Source organism: Brienomyrus brachyistius, chromosome 24, assembly GCF_023856365.1.
Source record: "Brienomyrus brachyistius isolate T26 chromosome 24, BBRACH_0.4, whole genome shotgun sequence".
NCBI lineage: Eukaryota > Metazoa > Chordata > Actinopteri > Osteoglossiformes > Mormyridae > Brienomyrus > Brienomyrus brachyistius.
Genome location: NC_064556.1, coordinates 3,586,288 through 3,603,621, shown reverse-complemented (window position 1 = coordinate 3,603,621; position 17,334 = coordinate 3,586,288). Strand labels below are relative to the sequence as shown.

The following is a 17,334-nucleotide window of genomic DNA, read 5'->3' as shown; positions in this document are numbered from 1 at the left end:
TCAGGTTTATATGATATTATGGGGACATTTGGTCATAATGTGATTGGCCCACAATGTAATATATAGATGCCGACAGACGTATAGACAGACAGGCAGATGGACAGACAGGCAGACAGACAGGCAGATGGACAGACAGGCAGGCAGACAGGCAGATGGACAGACAGGCAGGCAGACAGGCAGATGGACAGACAGGCAGATGGACAGACAGGCAGGCAGACAGGCAGATGGACAGACAGGCAGGCAGACAGACAGGCAGATGGACAGACAGGCAGGCAGACAGGCAGATGGACAGACAGGCAGATGGACAGACAGGCAGGCAGATGAATTTTTAAGGCTCCTTCCATATTATCATTGACACTAATGCGTTTCAGTGATATTTGATTATTTCGTTTTTGAAACACATTTATACCAAAGCCCGAAGAACCCTGAATATGAATTGTTCTTAAGTTAGTCACGTCAGAACATTAGACATCAGAAGACATACTTTATGGGGGGGGGGGGGGGACTGGAAAAGCTGGGAAAAGAAAACAAAGAAAGAAACAAACAATGTAACAATATGTGTGCAAGACTGTCAGTCACATGACCAAGGAGAGACAAAGGAACAGGGAGTTTGAATAAGTGGGATTAGTGAATGGAGAAATAACCTGTTAGCAGGAACGGCAGACAGACTGTAGCCAGAGCAGGGCGGTGAGAGACGAGAGGACAGAACGAGATTTACCGGATAGCCATCCCGTCCCGGAGCGCCCTGTTAGGGTGGCGAGAGAGCACAGTGTTAAGGGCAAGGAGAACAAACTGCTCTGTATATATGTGCCCACAGCATCGCAGCAGAGGTCCTCAGATCTTCCTTAGCCGCTATTTAAGCCCATATTCCAGATTACAACACGCCGGAATCAGGGACAAGGCCAAGCAGAATCGCACGGCATTGTGGGAAATGCAGAGCCCTTTTAATATAGGTCTCTAAAGTAATAAAACCATCTTTTAAACAGCACATTAAGTAAGGTGGAACGTGGAAAGGTAGTCACTTTGATGAATTTCAATCTTCTATAGGGACTGGTAATAAAGCACAGGTGAGGTGGATGAACGAAAAAAAATCACTGTGGCGGGGGAGGGGGGGGGTGTATGGCTGTTTTTAGCACTCTGTGCATGTGATCAGAAGGTTGTTAGTTCAAATCATGTGGGTGATGGACCGGTGTCTCCCAAAGGGCCCTAACACCAATTCCCCCAGGAACCGTCGGACCCTACTTTCTCAATTGTACGTCGTTCTGGATAAAACTGTTTAATAAAAATAAATAAATGAAAACTTCTCACATTCATTTATCACACCTCAGGATATGCCCTGCTCTCCCCACAAGTTTAACCCCTAATACATCATGATTTGGACACTGTCCTTCATCTTACCTGTCCAATCAGCAAGTGGAACAGAGCAAAACCAAGGTGAAATGAACCAGATCGGCCCTAACAAAAGTACCCAGCTAATTACATACCACCGGAGAAGTGCAGGACTTACTGGAGAGCCTGAAACACAAATAAAAGAAATGGGAATCAAAGATTTTATAACTATTTCTAATCATTCATCTGGAAAGTAAAACAGCACAATGATGCAAAACACAGAAGCAAATACATCTGCTCAATAAATACATCTGCTCAATAAATACATCTGCGCCGAACATGTGACGTGCCAGACAGTCCTTCTGTGGCCAGAAACTGAATGTTGTTTGACATTCCACTATTAAAAGGGGAACGAAGGGCAGAGGCATTCTGAAAAACGGCCAATGGGAGACGTTGTCTTAATGGAATCCTAATCAGCACGGCCAATAGAACAACAGGTTACATACATGGCGGCCTGTACGCCTGCGGCAGTTAACCGGTAAATTGTAACTGCTGTCAAAACAAGGCAACAAGAAAACGAGGCACTTACATCAGAACTCCGATCCTCCGTTTTTTTTGGGTGGCATCATAAACACATTGAACTATAATATTCACACTCCCAAAAATTCACAATTGATATAATTTTCACATTCTTTGGTATCAATCGAAATTAAATTACTTTTTCGTTCTCAGATAATCTCACAATGTAACAGTCTGTGTCTAAATGTCTCAGTTACGCATGTCAGTAAATGTCAGTAAACGATCATCTTACATGCCGCCCCAGTTCACAGAAATCTGACACATTGTACTGTAACACACTGGTGTTACTGGTGCAATGTTGTTGCTTTTTCTTGCAGTGGCGTGATCGTTCTGCCCACTCGAGATTTCGGAGACCTTAACTGACATCTGGTCTGATATCGCCTGGAGCCAATCAGGGTTCAGTTAAGCACGACAGCAGCGGGACAAGAGCTGATTTCTTTGTGAGAAGCTCCTTATGTCTCTAATGTTCAAAGCGCTAAGTTATGCTTTAATCAAGGATTTTTTTTTCCATAGTATTTTTGCACCATTTTTACTGGAAGGAAAAAAGCAGGATTTTCCCACACTGTGCGTTTATTCTGTCCTGCCAGCGGTCCTCTCTCTCTTTGTAATATATAGTATGTACGAGCCCCTCCCTGCCTTACCCCCCTCCCCCCCCCTCAAAATGAGGCACCCCCTTCCCGGCATCTCTGCAAAGTGACCATGGGAAGGGATCACATGCCGCCCTGGGCATCTTATAAATCCCAGGATATGACCGGATGGGGAGGTAGTTCGAGGCCCGCTCTCCTGCACGTGCATTTAAAGAGAAGTTGCCGGAGCCGACCCCCCACCCCCAACCCCCTGCCCTCGCAGACTGAATCCCACTGGGCCAGTGGGAGGTGCTGAAGCCATGCACTGCGTTTTTAGAGACTGCAGTACATAATGGGTCATATGGCCTCAGCTGACCCCATTTCTGCTACTGCTAAAAGGATAGAGAGACACCGGCTTCCTCATCTCTGATTGGTCTCTCGCCACAGAAATGGGGGAGGAGCCTGCGGATCACATGACCAAGGATACACCAAGGACACCCCACGCACGCAAGACCCGATTGGCCGTCCTCACGGACTCTCTTTCTCCAAAGTAATCTGTCGGGGAGTATGCGTAGAAAATGCGTTAATTACTTAGCAAATATGATCAGGTCCTTTGTATCGGAATGCTAAAAAAAAAAGGGGGACTCAGCAGGTTGGAATGCTGTGCTTGTGATCTGTGGGTTGCTAGTTCAAATCCCACAGTCAGTAGAATGATTTCACCACTGGGTCCTTGAGCGAGACCCATAAGCACCAATTGCCCCAGACACTAGCTGACGCTAGATAAAGTCTGTAAACAATATGGCAAATAATAAGCCAGAATTACACAGAGACCTGCTCCTTGGCTTGGTACCTTGCACCGGTAGAAATAGGCACCATCACATGGGCTAAGGAGAGCATTTATAGTGGATGGTACTTGCTTGGACAGCAGAAAGGGTGCTTACTAATAAGGTACTAATGGGAAGCATGTAGGTAAATTGGAGGAGTGGTGAGGGAAATACCTTTGTAATATGGTCTCTGGCTCTATCTCTGCCCGAGGAGACAGACTCGGGGGGTAAATGAATCAGAATGTTGCATTTTACGGGACAGTTACTCTACTGGCGTCTAGACACTAGGAAGTGCCTCGCTACCACAAACCATGCAGCGGCCCGTTTCCCAGCATGCACCACACTCGCAGTCTAACTGGCTGTACAGCGATAGCGTGCTTGTTGAGAAACAACATTGGGGACTGGAAAAAAAAGGAGGGAGAAAAAAAAACAACGTAATTGCGTAACTGCATTTGGAGCGTTAGCATGCGATATTTTGGCTCTCTCTGCCCAGACAGAAACACGGGTCTTTATCTGGGAAACATCGACGCGCAGCGTAACGCAGGGTGCCTTGTTAAAACTGAAGAAAAAAAACCAAAACACATGAAGCCAAGCTACGGTGAAACCACAGTTAACAGACTGAGAAAAAGAGCAGTCAGCAGATAGTGCATCCCGGCCTCCATAAACCGTCATCAAGCAGCAGGACTCTGTCTCACTCCAGAGCTGGAGGGATCTATATGCCGTATTCGTACGTGTTTTTCAGCCGAGGTGGACGACAAAACAGGCCAGCGGTCCGTTAATCTCTTCACGCTCTGCTCGTTTTTTGAAAATATGAATCGAGCGGAAGAGGCAGATTTGCCAGATGTTGGTGTTTTTCCTTGAAAGTCTGTTTTGTTTCATTAGTGGGCAAATATAGGATCAAAAGCTCATTCTACCAAAGTTGGTGTTTCTTCTCTAGCCCATGAATTCCTCATGAGGTTTATGAATGGCTTATAATCAGTTTATTAATTACGTTGTAACATTTTGGAAATCAATAAGAGCCAATTATAAACAAAATATAGCACAGTTTCATAACAAATAATAATGCATTCATAAAGCATTATAAACATGGCTATAAATATTTATAAAAAGGCATAACACATTATAGCCATGTTTATTATGCATTATGAATGCTTTATGAGGCTCTCATCTATAATGCACTATAGATACATTCATAATGCATTATAATGGTCAGTATAAGCGTTAAGGATGCTTTGTACTGCATTATGAAGGTATCTATAGTGCATTATAGCTGAGAAAATGTATTCATAATGCGTTATGAATGTGTTTATAAATTACTAAAAACATGGCCTTAAGTAAAGCATTACTCAGTTTTTTTTAATTAGTCACTACCATTAATAAGTGGCAAAATGGGGCCTTATTGTAAAATGATACCACTAAAAGTCTCAAGACTTATCTGATTATTTCCCCTCACAGTGTGCTAGATCAGGCTGCCATTATGAAAACAGTATTATGTTTACCGGTAAGACCAGAGTTGGGTAATTCAGGTCCAGAGAGTAAAAGTCCAGACCAGGATTTTGTTTCAACCAACCAGTTGAGTACTCTGTGACTGTGACTGTTTGCGGAGTTTGTATGTTCTCCCCATGTCGTCATGGGGTTTCCTCCGGGTACTCCGGTTTCCCCCCACAGTCCAAAAACATGCTGAGGCCAATTGGACTTGCTAAATGGCCCGTAGGTGTGCATGTGTGAGTGAATGGTAGGTTGTTCCCTGCCTCGTGCCCATTGCTTCCGGGATAGGCTCCGGACCCCCCGCGACCCAGTAGGATAAGCGGTTTGGAAAATGGATGGATGGATGGTTGAAACAAAATCCTGGTCTGGACTTTTACTGAATTACCCAACTCTGGGTAAGACTTTGAAGGTTTGGTAGAGATGCAACTAAATGATCAAAATTATTGTGACCTGACTGAAGTGAGTGATATTGGGTAAGTTTCACTGAGAACTTAAGTGGAAGCGCTCTCCACGTCTCACACAGTTTACTGCGGTGAGGGTATTTTGTTCACTCCCGTACTACATACTGTTAAAAGACACACTGAGGAGACAAAGCTTTTTTAATAAACACTTACCGTGTTCCCCTTTCCGTCCCATCCTCCCCCGCTTTCCTGGCGGCCCTGAAAGACAGGATCGAGCAGATATTCATGTCGTCTTTCATTAGACTCACCACGCAGGAGCCAGCGTGGCTTAAATCTGTTCCTCTTTACGTTTAAATGCTGCCCAACGCATGCTCTCCAAACATCTACTGGCAGGTCATAGGGGGCAATTGGAAGTGTAACCGAAAGAGTCTCCACTGTGCCTTAAAAAGCTTTTGCCAAACTGTATAAACAGGTAAATTATAAAATCATACGCTCTTGTGGATAAAATCGCTCCCTAACTGCAATACCCGGTCTCCTTTTGCCTACAGAGTTCCTGCTCCGCAGGCCAAAAGAGTGTAGGTGTAAATGTAATATTACACAGGATACAGCAAAACAGGATGTTTTTCTTCAAGATTGACAAGGTACATCTTGGAGACTAAGGAAGGGCAAACAACTGATTTGTCTTTATTTTATGTCTCTGTAACGCACAAGGTTGCCTTCAGTGTCCAAATAAAAAAGAGTTTTATAACCTTGTCCCTCCCTTGAATCATTTGAAAGTTTACCCAAAAACTGAAATGAAAACTACAGGAAATGTCTTCCTTTAACATAATGTTATGCAGTTACTTCCTTCACACTCTGTGATCAGAGCATTTGCACCTTAATGTCAGGGTGACTGAAATCCAGTGCTGTATGCTACATGCTATATGCTGTATGCGGTATGCTACATGCTATATGCTGTATGCTACATGCTATATGCTGTATGCTATATGCTATATGCTGTATGCTATATGCGATATGCTATATGCGATATGCTATATGCTGTATGCTGTATGCTATATGCTATATGCTATATGCTGTATGCTATATGCGATATGCTATATGCGATATGCTATATGCGGTATGTTATATGCTGTATGCTATATGCTGTATGCTATATGCGGTATGTTATATGCGGTATGCTATATGCTGTATGCTGTATGCTGTATGCTATATGCTGTATGCTGTATGCTATATGCTATATGCTGTATGCTATATGCGATATGCTATATGCGATATGCTATATGCTGTATGCTATATGCTGTATGCTGTATGTGGTATGCTATATGCTGTATGCTATATGCTGTATGTTATATGCTGTATGCTATATGCGGTATGTTATATGCGGTATGTTATATGCTGTATGCTATATGCTATATGCTGTATGCTACATGCTATATGCTGTATGCTATATGCTGTATGCTATATGCGGTATGTTATATGCTGTATGCTATATGCGGTATGTTATATGCGGTATGCTATATGCTATATGCGGTATGTTATATGCTGTATGCAGTATGCAGTATGCTATATGCAGTATGCTATATGCTATATACGGTATGCTGTATGCCGTATGCTATATGCCGTATGCTGTATGCAGTATGCTATATACCGTATGCTGTATATCGTATGCCGTATGCTATATGCCGTATGCAGTATGCTATATGCCGTATGCTGTATGCAGTATGCTATATGCCGTATGCTATATGCTGTATGCAGTATGCGGCATGCTGTGCACACATGACGCAATACAAAGGCATGTTTAAGAGACTTTCCCACCGCATTACATGCACTCACACTTGCATACGTCACATACCAAGTGCGATTTAGAGATACCTGATGGACGCTTTGCTGACTGGAGGAGAAGAGGAGGAAGAGCATGCAAACCGCAGAACCCTAAGTTTTTGTCTGGTAGGTGCATGATTTTGATGCTTCGGAAACCTCAACTGACGTGCTTTTCGAGAGCCTGGAGGCCCTCCGCGGTCTGTGCGCTTGCACACAATATTGATGCGACAAATCGAGGCATGTTTTAAAAAGAACATGATGCATGGTGGGTATTACTGTAGGAAAGCATGACGCATCCTGTTCCATTTGACCTCTTGAGCTCGACCTCTGCCTGCCTTTGTAGCTGCTACATACTTTACGGTCACTTTTATTGATATTTTTCGGTGTCAGAGTTCTTCCCCACAATTCTTCCGTGGCTGATCGCAGGCTGACCTCTGACCTTCATGACGTGTGTGAAAAACAGAGTCTGCTGATGAGCAGGAAGGCTCTGGATGAGATCCATGCCTTTTTGATTAGCACTGCTGGGAATTATCATGAGAGGTAATCCCGCCCCCTGCCGGACAGCCACCATTAAGGTGAAATGGAGACGTGGGCTGTGCATCCCGGACACGTGGAACCGCTTAAGCCCGGGCCGCGGGATCCTCGATGGAAGTGCCCGACACAGAGCAGAGTAAAAATAATGACGCCAGGTGGCCGATCAGTCAATCGCTCTTAACAATCCGTGTCCTGTGTTATCAATGACGGTGCTGTCGAAGCAGCATGCAGGTCGGAGAGAATGTCACCCAACGAGGACCTGAAGTACAGCTTGATTTATGAGTGTAAGCAGGAGCGGGTTAATGCACAGGCTGCCCTAAGCTGTAGCACAGGCTGCCCTAAGCTACAGCACAGGCTGCCCTAAGCTACAGCACAGGCTGCCCTAAGTTACAGCACAGGCTGCCCTAAGCTGTAGCACAGGCTGCCCTAAGCTATAGGCAAAGAGCCCCAGCCTTGCCTTGGAACAGCTAGTTAGATGCACGACACCTCAGTGTCCCTGATGACGTCAGCCAAGGGTCTGCAGATAAGTTAATAGGCCTCGACTGTGAGTAGATGAGACAAAATAATTTGATAACAACATGTGCGATGTGACCCTGTGCTCCACAACCGGCTGGAAGACGAATGGAAGGATGGATGAATGAGAAAATTATATATGACAACCGCAAAACTTCAGTGTACAGCCTCTCCCCTAGTTACTAAGGGGTTACGTTCTACAGTAACCTAACCTAACAAACACAGCCTAGCCTACCTTAAACATGTACATTAGCCTACAGTCGGGCAAAATCATTAACACAAAGCCCTAATTTATAATAAGGTGATCAATATCTCATGCAGTTTATTGAATGGTGTACCGAAAGTGAAAAACCTATACCTACTGTAAAGCCGAAATAGCGTAACATGTACCATCGTAACCCGGGGAGCAGTCAGTCAGTGTATTTAATGTGCACACATACCCTGAAAAAAGGGTACATTTTATAGGCACATATTCTACACGTTTTTGTTGAATATTTGACACCGAAAGTCAACGAGGCAACAGATAAAGTTCCAAACAAATGACCCCATTTGCAATATTATTTTGCCTTATACGTCTGATAGTGATAGGAAACCAGATGGCCCGTAATACAAGTGGGCCCAGTGGTGTGAGGGTGTCCTTTTTCTTACGCTTTAGCACAAACGGACTCGACTGGAAAGCAAAGGGTTCCTAACGGCTTCAGCAGATCTGGCTGGTGCTGCGTCTGACCCCGGAAAAACGTCGTTGTGCGTGACAGAGCGTGATTCTCACCCAGGGTGCTGAAATGGACAGAAGTGGCATAAGCAGACCTCTGAGGAGGGTGAACTCTCTCTCGCAGGAAAGACGGCAACTGTGACCCTCCCCCACCCTGCCACGCTCAGACCTCGCGAAGAAGAAGCCATCGCTGCCTGCATTTCGCTCTTTGCCCCCGGGCAGATCTAAACACTCAAACTGTCACGCTCAGAACCCCTGGCTGCTGACAAAAATCACCATCGTTAAGAAGGTCGGACTAAAATCACCGTGAGAGAAGCCGAGAAGGACCTACAGACCGGAGGAGAGCAACCAAATTCCTCAGCGGGTGTCAGCACAGTCTCAGTAGCCGCACCTGGGTGATGGCCAGTGTGAGCCTGTCCTCAGCCACATCGTTAGGCTGGTTTATATATTAAACTGTTAAACCCATTATTAAAGGCAAAGTAAGAGAATCTGAAGAGAATGAAGATTAGTAACCTGACAGCTTAGTCAGATGATTCTTTGAATATTTTAAATCGATGACAAAACTCAGAGAAGATAATTAATTAGGGAGAGTGTGGCCCTCTAAATGAGAGTGTGGCCCTTTACGGGAGAGTGTGGCCCTCTAAATGAGAGTGTGGCCCTTTACGGGAGAGTGTGGCCCTTTACGGGAGAGTGTGGCCCTTTACGGGAGAGTGTGGCCCTTTACGGGAGAGTGTGGCCCTCTAAATGAGAGTGTGGCCCTTCACGGGAGAGTGTGGCCCTCTAAATGAGAGTGTGGCCCTTTACGGGAGAGTGTGGTCCTCTAAATGAGAGTGTGGTCCTTTATGGGAGAGTGTGGCCCTCTAAATGAGAGTGTGGCCCTTTATGGGAGAGTGTGGTCCTCTAAATGAGAGTGTGGTCCTTTATGGGAGAGTGTGGCCCTTTACGGGAGAGTGTGGCCCTTTACGGGAGAGTGTGGCCCTTTACGGGAGAGTGTGGCCCTCTAAATGAGAGTGTGGCCCTTTATGGGAGAGTGTGGTCCTCTAAATGAGAGTGTGGCCCTTTATGGGAGAGTGTGGCCCTCTAAATGAGAGTGTGGCCCTTTACGGGAGAGTGTGGCCCTCTAAATGAGAGTGTGGCCCTTTACGGGAGAGTGTGGCCCTTTACGGGAGAGTGTGGCCCTCTAAATGAGAGTGTGGCCCTCTAAATGAGAGTGTGGCCCTCTAAATGAGAGTGTGGCCCTTTATGGGAGAGTGTGGCCCTCTAAATAAGAGTGTGGCCCTTTACGGGAGAGTGTGGCCCTTTACGGGAGAGTGTGGCCCTCTAAATGAGAGTGTGGCCCTTTATGGGAGAGTGTGGCCCTCTAAATAAGAGTGTGGCCCTTTACGGGAGAGTGTGGCCCTTTATGGGAGAGTGTGGCCCTCTAAATGAGAGTGTGGCCCTTTACGGGAGAGTGTGGCCTTCTAAATGAGAGTGTGGCCCTCTAAATGAGAGTGTGGCCCTTTATGGGAGAGTGTGGCCTTCTAAATGAGAGTGTGGCCCTCTAAATGAGAGTGTGGCCCTTTACGGGAGAGTGTGGCCCTCTAAATGAGAGTGTGGCCCTTTACGGGAGAGTGTGGCCCTCTAAATGAGAGTGTGGCCCTTTATGGGAGAGTGTGGCCTTCTAAAGGGGAGTGTGGTCCATTATGGGAGAGTGTGGCCCTCTAAATGAGAGTGTGGCCCTTTATGGGAGAGTGTGGCCTTCTAAAGGGGAGTGTGGTCCATTACAAGAGGATGTGGGCCTCTAAATGAGAGTGTGGCCCTTTATGGGAGAGTGTGGCCTTCTAAAGGGGAGTGTGGTCCATTACAAGAGGATGTGGGCCTGCAGTTTTATATCTATAATGCATTATACATGACTGCTTTAAGTAAAATGTTACCGAAAGTTTTTTGTTGAATTACATGAGGAGTGAGTCGGTTTTGGTTCCCAATACCAACATATAATGAGGAAGCCTGACAAAAATGACTGTAAATGAGTTGTGGAAATTTACTCTGAGTATAAGATGCCTCCTGATTTAGCACTCCAAGATTTTGAAGACATTTTGAAGAGATTTCACATGCTCTTAGGCAGAAACTACTGCCTGCACACGCAGGACAGGAGGAAGCGGACTTGGACGAGTGTCATAAAGCATTTGGAGGACAGACACTTTGATCATTACACCAGAGGAGTATTTGGAAAAGAAATCGCCCCCTTTCTGCACTCTGTGCAGCTCTACCCGAGCGAGCAATCCGCTGACTACATGATATATGATAAAAGTAATACAGGCCACTGCAATATTTTAAGCTTTTGAAAACTGTGATAAGAAAAAAATTTTGCATTTTTTCCAGAAGAACTTCCAAGTACCAAGAAGGAGCAAAACACAAGCATTGCACAACGTGCACTGACTCGGACCAGGAAAGAATTAAAGATCTTGTAAAACTCCAAAAATATGAAAATTACAGTGGCTTCTGGTTGGTGTTGGCCACTTCCAGAGTGCCTAAATAACAGAATGTTACACCAGAGGCAAGTTTACCCTCCCTTGTTTTAGGAAGAGAATGTTCTGCTAAATCGTTTTTTTCTAAAACGTTCACCGTGCTGAGCTTTCGCCCGTTAACCTCAGGAGGGTGTGGTACCAGTGAAAACGTTGTGAGAGGTATGTTTCACTACCTGATGAACGGAAATCAAAATTCCATCCAAATCTCATGGCATGCATGAACAGCATACAAGCCACACGTTTCAAATTTGCCATGTCTTAAGCAACTCTAGTGGTCCGGGAAAGTTAGGAGATAGGACACAAAGCAGGGGTTAATCAGAGATGCATGCAAGCACTATGGGAAATATAGACATCGACAGATCAATCTGCCCCTCTTGAGAACATGAGGAGAACATGCAAACCCTGCGGACTTCAGCAGATCGAACGCAGGACTCGGAACACCTAACGCCAGAGGGGTGGGACAAGCATGCGGCCCCTCTGAACCACAATGCCGAATGCCCAAGCATCCTGTCCACTTATTCTTAGAATATACACAGCAGCAGCTATGCATATGTGGCTGTGTGTGTCTGACCCCGTATACTGGAAAGGAGAGGCTGTCCATCCCGCTAATAGCTTCCAGGCACCATCGCTCTCTGAGGGAACATCATACTTAAGGTGAAATGACACTGTAAATCTTAATGTGAGCCTTCGGTTCTGCTTGGCCGCGATACAGCTTGCGTCTGGCCTACGGATGAGCAGAACCTCCCTCAGATCTATTTCAGTGTCCTCCGTGTGGCTTGTGGAGATGGAGCCTCACAATCGCTAATCTGGCGCCTTCACGTTTCTGCGGGTTAGCGTGTTTAGCGCAGTGAAGCAGTGCCGATGTCATCCTAATTAGCTGTTCCCTTCTTGACACTGGAAATCATTTCCCACGGCATCTACACCACATTTCCCAAGCATTGCCTTTGATTATATATTTCAACAAATAAATATTCCATTAGAGTGACATCTTCAGTGCGAGTTCCAGAGCCTTGTCGCATCGTCGATGTGCACGCAAGAGAAAGACGCTTCAGGTTTATATGGTTTGGAAACTAACCTTGTGTTTTAGAAGCTGCATTTGTATAACAACCACCACTGTCCATGTAGTGTCCTTTTTCACATTAATATTACCCAAGTCTTGAACTCCAATTGCCAAAAATTTTCTTGTTGCGTGTGAATCTGAATTCTGAGCCTTTATTTCATGTTCAGACTAAACCTCAGAGTTATAATAATTTATTTTTATTCACTAAAGAGAAAAAAAAACGGACCTATTAACTGGTAATGGTGAAAACTAAATGAGCTTATTTGAGATTACTTGGAGATTCATCTATTCGTACTAAAATCTAAGCCCATCATTCTGTAAAACAGCTGTATAGATTAACTATATAGATAAATATATAAAATCTCATTAACCTGAGCTTAGCAACAGCACCTGTGGCACAGCGAGGTTCCACCGTCAATCTCAGGTCGAGCCTCGGCCTCTGGCTTCCATTTTACATATGAATTTCTATCCCTTATCGGCATATTTTTATGAAGTGAACCTTCACCACATCATAACCTTTTGATAGCCATGATTAGCCTACAGAGCAGAGAGGCAGAGAGGGTCTGTATTCACCGGCAGCCACTGAGCAGCCTAATCATGTGAAAACTGCCCGTCAAGCCGCACAATGAATATTTCTTACTTTGCTCCAGTAATGAGATCCACATGGATGCAAACCTTTAATAGCAGTTAGAAGAGCCGCTCGCGACAGACGTCAGGTGGTACCTCGCACCCGCTAGCGCCCCTGTACACGTACAAGGAGATGCACTCAGTGAGCCAGCGCTATAAAGAGCCAGCTGAAAGTTGGGCAACTTCCAGTTGCAATTAAACCTGCAATGTCGCAATTAAAATGCAGACTGATGCTGGGGGGGGGGGGGGTGTTAATTCCATATTGTTGCTAGTACTGTCACCCCAGTTACACAGAAAGACAGATGACACCCGAAGACCCGTTACAATGCTGCAATCCCAAAAAAGGTGGCGTGGCTAAATGTGGGCCCTCTGTCGCAGTCTAGTCCAGGTCCTCATTTAATACAGCCGGTATCTCACCCCCACCCAAGTCCCCTGTGCCCCACTCTCACTGCTCTCCGACTCCAGGCCCACCTGGGGACGCTGCTGATCCCAGGCCAGAAGCTCCACGACTTTACCGCCATGCTCCATGCCCAGGTCGCCCCCTCCTACTCCACAGCATCTTGAACGTATTTAGAAACAAGACGGGGGTGTTTGAATATTTCAGAACACAAAGCAAAAAAAAAAACAGCAAAACAATAGAAATCCAGAGCTTTTTAAAATTTTACGTCGAATTCCACAATAGTATGTGCCTGCACTATAATTACCATGGTGTTTCCAGAAGGCCATCACGAGCACTAAACTGGTTCCTGCGGTCCCAGCTACCCTCTGAGAGCAGTCGGGTTTCGGTCTCCCGTGAACTTCTGCATGGCCGTGTGAATTGTGTGGATACCAGCGTGTTCATATCTCTGATTAGCTCATAATCAAACGCAACACGTTCGGCGTTAGACAGTCGATCTTCAGAAGAATAAGTGTCGTTCATGCAGTTTACAAGGTGGATCGAGCTTCAGGCTATATGTTGCGATGTGCAGTGGATTAATACAACATATGTTATATGAATACTAAGCACGGATACCGGAAAGAAAATATGTGCGGTGATCAGCATGGCTGAGAGATATAATATCAGGGGTGACCTCCTACTCAACGTTAAATTACTGTAGCTATTATTTCAGGGCTGACGTCCCAAATTAACATTGAATACTATGGCACCTGACCTGGATGGAGAATGATCAAAAATGTACGAAATCCGTTTCATTTCTTTCGGGAAACAAAAGTCAATGACAAATAAGCGATCCGATAATAATAATGACAACACAAGATGTGTGTATGTGTTTTATGCCTGGGGGAGAGGGGGGGGGATTGCATTTCAGATCCTGAGCGAAAAGTCTCACATGCACAGTGGCCCTATTTATAACTGCAGGCACGTAAATGTCGCAGGTTTATAACGGACTGTTTTATTGCTCAAACAGCCCTGCGTCCTCGCAAGCCAGATCTGCCCCAGCTGTCCTGGAATCGTATACAGGGCAAACAATCTGAGGCTCGCACTTCATGGTACCAAACAAAATCCATCTCACAAAACCAAGCACGCCGTAAATCTCATTTAATGATTTTCGTTTAGTTGCCTTCGGTTACGGCCGCCCGTAAATCGCAGATCCTTTAAGCCTTAAGCAGTTTTCAAAATGACCAGAAAATGTATAAACGGGGAAGTTGTTTAAGGTTTGAATTAAACGAGTCGTTCGACTCGGCAGAGATTGTCATAGGTTTTGGTCGGCTGTTTCGGGACAAAAAAAGGTCTGGTTAGGGCCTAGTTTGCCTCGAGGCATGAGAGTGAAAAGGCAGCTCAATGGATGAAGGTTAGAGCATCAAACTGGAAGAGCAGACATATGTAACAACTCACCTATTGTAGACCAATTGACAAGGATGCCTGATATGGCAAGATGCAATCATAATATAGGTAAATATCTTAAGATTACATAATATTAAACGTAAATTTAAAAACAGCTAAGATAACACATGAAAAGGAGTGAAAGTCAGGAAAATATTTTGAAAGATAATAAAAATTACAATAAGTGCCTATGTACCTTCAGTGCTTGGTCCCTAATTAAAAATGTACACTCTGTGAGTAATTTGGGTAACTGGAAGAAATAGACTAACATTTACAGAATAAAAGATTTCACTTATTTGGGGATCTAAGGTAAAGCTGTCATTTCCTGCCTCACTCTCCTGTCTCGTCACTTGCTGTTTATCGTCTCACGTTAATCTCTGCATCTGTCTTGTTGTCACCAGTCTGGTCATAGAGTCGAACCTTCTTGCTACGGGTGTCCTTTCGTGTATCATTCCTCTTGTTTTGATCCCCTCATGATCCAGTTTGTTACGCTTTTCTGCTCTGTGGAGTTCAATAAATCCCTTTTTGGTTTCACCACAACGCCTGCCCTTGAGTCATTCATCCTCCACGCCATTACAAAAAGCATATTTCAAGACAAAATGTCACTTGAAAAATAATTACTCACTAGCCGGAAAGATCGTCAAGATAATTTGATGCATTTAGAGGTCGGCCAGGCCTTCTTCTGCCTCATGGAGGAATTTTCACACAGCTTTCAAAGGCTTCTAATGTTAACAAAATGTCAGAAGAGTCGATCTTAAGTTCATAATTACAAATGTCCACTGAGTAAACTCACAGAAGTCAAAGGAATGGAAGATATTAGATCACACAAGCGCTCAACATGCACTCACGGCAGAAGCAAAGACCCTTAAACTAAGGGAGACTATTGTCGCAAGTTATAAAACGTCCGGGAAAAATGTCGAGTAGAACAAAGCAGGTAATCAAATGCCAATGAAATTAATTTCGAGTGAATTAGCTTCAAAAGCTCAAGAACACAACATGTGTGAGTCACAGACCTTTGGAAGAGGAGTTGGTGACCCAAGAGGAAGCGATTGGTCAGTTTTCTTTATAAATGACTCCAAATATAGGGACAACCAGGTGTACAGCCACTAAGTACTGGAGATACGGCCCATGTGCGTGACTTAGAGTCAATGTCAAATTATATCAACATGCTAATGCCATTTACAAACAGCAGGGCCTGAGACACAAGCAGCCAACGGACAGCTACAGTTTATCTATAGCAGTGTTTCCCAATCCGGTCCTTGAGGACCCCGCAGACGGTCCACGTTTTTTTGTGGGAGCTGGGAGGGAGCAAAAACGTGGACTGTCTATGGGTCCCTGAGGACTGGGTTGAGAAACACTGATCTTGAGGCTAGAGAAATTTCCACATCAATCTCCACATGGAGGATTTTTCATGCTTGTGATTAGAGTTTGATGGAGTATTATAGACTAAGTGAACAAGGAGATTGAAAACCCATTTCTCAAAATAAGTCATATTGCACATACAATTCTAAAACAAATTATACAGCTATAAACATACACACTATATCATTGTACATAATATGTAGGAGTGGTGTTATATAGAGCACTGCATGTGACACAAACAGACTGTATGCTCTTGGCGACAGTCTTTGAGACTGTGGATTCCATGTGTACTTTACCACTGAAATTGAGAGTGGCTTAGCAGGCCAAGCTCCTGTGCCTGTGATCGAAGGGTCTCTGAATCGAGCCTGGCTTCACCATAACAGTCACATGAGCAAGGCCCGTAACCCCCAGCTCCCAGGACAAACACGAACGTCACCGTGACCCTGAGCTTGCTCTCAACTGCATATGAATCTGTGTCTCTCGTGGAGAGCAAGATGGGGTAGGTGTCATGCCATGTGGGGTGGGACGAAGAACTCGAGGCCGGGCGTAGTTGCAAAACAAAGGGGATTTATTGAAATCCGGGGACAGAGAGTGGAAATCCATGGGATCACAGGGGATCGACTCAGGAAGACTGGAAACTAGGATGGGCACAGACAACTGGAAGGTGGGGAAGACAGGACTGGGAAGTATGTATATATGGCACTAACAAGGGAGCTAACGAGAGGCAGCTGGGAGTGATTAACAACGAGTGGCAAGACAAACAAATAACAGGCGTGGCTTTTTAGAGCAACGATAGGGAAGAGAGAAGAGGGTCAGGTAGACATGGCAGGCAGGACGTCATAGTAGGCGTAAAGAGAATTTCCCCACAGGGATTAATAATCACTCAACACTATAGTCATTGAGACACATAAAACATCGTTCATCTTTTTTGCTTTTTAATCAAGAAATGCCTGTTGACAGTTTTAGGAAATGCATGAATTATTTGTATTGGTACAGCATGCCGTTGCAGTGAATAGTCTCAGTTGACACACCATCGCCTCATCAAACTGATTTAAGCAATGTTTGAAAGGCCTCTGAAGCGTGCCCTCGTTTCAGAACATAAGACCGCATGTTTGGTCTCGGAGCAGCAGCGGTGGTAGGTAGCCTGAGCTCTGACTGTATACATGCAGGTACTGTTACCTCTGTCCTG

The 17,334-nt window shown here is 44.9% G+C and overlaps 1 protein-coding gene across 2 annotated transcripts in view; it reads right to left on the bottom strand.

Annotated features, from left to right (window-relative positions):
• LOC125719962 (collagen alpha-1(XXIII) chain-like) overlaps nucleotides 1-17,334 on the bottom strand; it is a 75,835-nt gene that overhangs the window by 18,280 nt on the left and 40,221 nt on the right. Inside the window, exons 3-5 of one of the 2 annotated variants that reach the window (XM_048994872.1) lie at nucleotides 5,401-5,445; nucleotides 1,399-1,515; nucleotides 645-745 (exon numbers count right to left, since the gene is read on the bottom strand). The gene's annotated coding sequence lies outside the window, so the exon portion shown is untranslated. The remainder of the gene's footprint in view (nucleotides 1-644; nucleotides 746-1,398; nucleotides 1,516-5,400; nucleotides 5,446-17,334) is intronic. The other variant, XM_048994871.1, reaches the window with a different exon arrangement.